This window comes from Macaca nemestrina, chromosome 14 (assembly GCF_043159975.1).
Source record: "Macaca nemestrina isolate mMacNem1 chromosome 14, mMacNem.hap1, whole genome shotgun sequence".
Taxonomy (NCBI): Eukaryota; Metazoa; Chordata; class Mammalia; order Primates; family Cercopithecidae; genus Macaca; species Macaca nemestrina.
In genome coordinates this window covers 112634892-112638577 of record NC_092138.1, presented here as the reverse complement: position 1 = coordinate 112638577, position 3686 = coordinate 112634892, and positions in this window count along the sequence as shown.

Genomic DNA, 3686 nt, shown 5'->3' with positions numbered 1-3686 from the left:
AGTCTTGCTATATTTCCCAGGCTGATCTCGCACTCCTGAGCCCAAGTGATTCTTCCGCCTCGGCCTCCCAAAGTGCTGGGATCACAGGTATGAGCCACTGTGCCCACTGACACCACATTTCTTGTGCAAGGCAGAGGCTTCGCTACGTGGGCAGCCACAGCCTTGCCCTCTTGGTACTTTGAAGCTCAGGGCAGCTGTCAAGCAGGTGACTGCAGAACCATCTACTTTACTGCCTCTGTGTTAGTGGCTTCCCAGGGGAGAAACCAGGGCCACTGGGAACGGAGAAGTTGGCCTGGCTCATCCAGGGGACGGCTGGGAGCTTCACTGGGGAACTGGTGTGGGGAAGAGTCAGTGACAGGGTTGGGATGGGAGGGTACCTGTAGACAGACAGGCGTCCTGGCTGGGGCTCGGTGGGCCTGAGGAGGCGAGTGCGGGCTGGGAGGCAGGAGCAGCCCTGGGAGACTCCTTGGTCCTGTTGTCTCCATCTCCATGACCCCTAGTGTGTCTTGTGCAGGGCCAGGCCTCTGCACATGTCCACAAAGGTCAAACAAACCCTCCAACACACCAGGAATTCCTTCCATCCACTCACGTTTTTTTTTTTTTTTTTAACAAAGTCTCACTCTGCCGCCCAGGCTGGAGTGCAGTGGCCGGATCTTGGCTCATCTTTGGCCGGCGCAGCAGCTCACACCTGTAATCCCAGCACTTTGGGAGGCCGAGGCGGGTGAATACGAGTTCGAGACCAGCCTGGGCAACATGGCAAAACCCTGTCTGTATACCAAAAATACAAAACTTGTCAGGCCTGGCGGTGGGCACCTGTAGTCCCAGCTACTCAGGGAGGCTGAGGCAGCATAATTGCTTGAACCTGGGAGGCGGAGGTTGCAGTGAGCCAAGATTGTGCCACTGCACTCCAGCCTGAGTGACAGAGCAGGATTCCGTCTCAAAAAAAAAAAACCAAACAAACACACACACACACACACACGCACAAGTCACTCTTCTTCACAACATGGGGAGGTAGGGACCAGCTAGAGGTTTGGGGCTGGACCTCTGCTTGGTGGTGGTTGTGATGGTCCCACAGGGGAGCCACTGTGACCCAAAGGCCTGAGCCATGTGGGCCCAGGCCTTGTTTCCTGGACTGTGGGCTTCCTGGGTGCTGGGCCAGCTCCCAGGGAGTGACTCCTCCCCAAACTGTCCCTTTGCCTTGGGAGCGGAACCACGCAACAGCCTGACTGGCCCTGGCAGCCCATGCCTTGTGACCAGTCACCAGAGAGGGCACATGAGACAGAGGCCAGGGGTACCAGGGACATCTCCTGGTCAGACTCTGCTAGTTTCCCTGCCTTTCACTAGGTGGCGGGACCACAGGGGAAGAAATGGCAAGAAACCGTGTCTAACTCTCCCTTGATACAAATTCAAAGCTGGCTTGGGGGACGGCCACCTCTGGGGCACACACCTAGACAGATCTAAGCCAGCAGCATGGCTGTTTGCTAGGCACTGTCCTGTGCCTGGGGCTTAATTTACCGAGGTACGGCTGAGTGACCACGAGGAGAGGCCAAAGCCATTGCAAGATTGATCACATTTCCTGAGAGAAAGGGCACCCATGCCATTCAGGGCCTGTAGGGAACCCCAGGTTTGGTCAGGAGGCAGAAGCAGGAGCGAGGGGAGAGCCCAGGTCTGAGACTTTCTTGGGGTTTCCATGGGAAAGGCCTGACAGGGCAGGGAAAGAGTTTAAAAGTGGCTAGTTTAAGTAATTCTAGCAGGTTCTGGGCTGCAGTGTGGTCTCTAGTCACCTGATACCTGGCCCTGGGTGATTTAGGGCAGGGAGAATCTTGGCTTGCAGGGCGAGAATTAGATAAGGAGGTGGCTGGGGCTGTAGACTTGGGGTTGTCTTTTTTTTTGTTCGTTTGTTTGTTTTTGAGACGGAGTCTCGCTCATTCCCCCAGGCTGGAGGGCAGTGGCATGATCTCGGCTCACTGCAAGCTCCACCTCCCCGGAGTTCACGTCATTCTCTTGCCTCAGCCTCCCGAGTATACAGGCGCCCGCCACCACGCCCGGCTAATTTTTTGTATTCTTAGTAGAGATGGGGTTTCACCATGTTAGCCAGGATGGTCTCAATCTCCTGACCTCGTGAGCCACCCACCTCAGCCTCCCAAAGTGCTGGGATTACAGGTGTGAGCCACCGCGCCCGCCCGGGTTGTCTGTTTTGTATATGAAAGGCATGCTCTGGCCCGGTCCTTAGCTATCTCTTTTTTTTTTTTTTTTTGAGATGGAGTCTTGCTCTATGGCTCAGACTGGAGTGCAGTGGCACCATCTCGGCTCACTGCAACCTCTGCCTCCTGGGTTCAAGTGATTCTCCTCCCTCAGCCTCCCGAGTAGCTGGGATTACACCTGTCTGCCACCTTGCCCGGCTGATTTTTTTCATATTTAGTAGAGACGGGGTTTCACTGTATTAGCCAGCATGGTCTGGATCTCCTGATGTTGTGACCCGCCCACCTTGGCCTCCCAAAGTGCTGGGATTACAGGTGTGAGCCACCGCACCCGGCCTGGCCTTTGCTATCTCTAAGAATTGGCTAACCCTGAGCCCAAATGCCAGAGCACCAAGGATACAGAAAATAAGAAAACGTAGTTAATAGAACCGGCCGGATGGTGAATGGATGCCAAATAGACAAACACGGAATCTAAGAAAACACACAACAGGCACTGCCTCTGGGCCGGGCCCTCGCCAAGCCCTGCGTGTGCTTTAGGACAGGGAGGTCTCACCACGGTATTTCTCCTACACTGGAAGTGGAAAAACATGAGTGATCATGTCACTGTCCAAGGTCAGCTGGCTCCTAACCACACACGGTTTTTCCACTGCTTTTCCTGGCAAGACAAGCTTACTCAGTGCCCCTTCGGGAGCTTCCTGCTGTCCATGTCCACAGGGCTCCGGGAGCCCAAGTCCCCTCCCACTGATCACCGGGAGCTGCCTGTAGCCCCTCCTGGGATGGATGAATAGCTGCCAAGGGACAGAAACCAAGATTTTTTATGCCTGCAGGTTACTCTAGTCCCACTGGCATCATATCTCAGCATCATCAAGTATTTAGGGAGTGCTCAGCTGCGTTAGGAGCTGGACTTGCAAACAGTCTTTCTGTCTTGGGGAAATCCACAATTTGAATGGATCAGAATTTTCCTGTCACGTTCTCTGTGCCAGGCACGGGGGCAGGGGTGGAAACACACGGGCCTCTGCCTCCTTGGCGCGCTGTAGGCACGAGCCTAAAGTCATCAGGTGACAGTCCCCGCCACGTTCCGGGGCGCCCCGACGGCTCCAGCAGCGGGTGGGGTGGGAGGCCTCCGGACGCCCGGATGGCCAAGAGGAACCTGGGCTGGAGGGGGCCGAGGCCAGGCTGCGACTGGGGGAAGGCCCGGGACGGGGGCAGAGGCAGCGCGAGGCAGAGGCAAGCACTCGGGCGGAGGCGCAGCCCCAGTCTCGGGGTGCGGAACGGGCACCTTCCCAGCCACCTTAGTCTGAGACCTTGCAGGCGGCTGGAGGCTGGGACGCAGCAGTCCCCTGCCAGTCAGCTTTCGGCGCGAGGGGCCGCTGGCGCCCCGGTGTGCGCGCTTCTGGCCCGGCACCCTCATGCATGCGCGTCCCCCCCCTGCGTGGACTACAACTCCCGGCGTGCCCCGCGTGCCTCCTGGAAGTGATCGCCGGA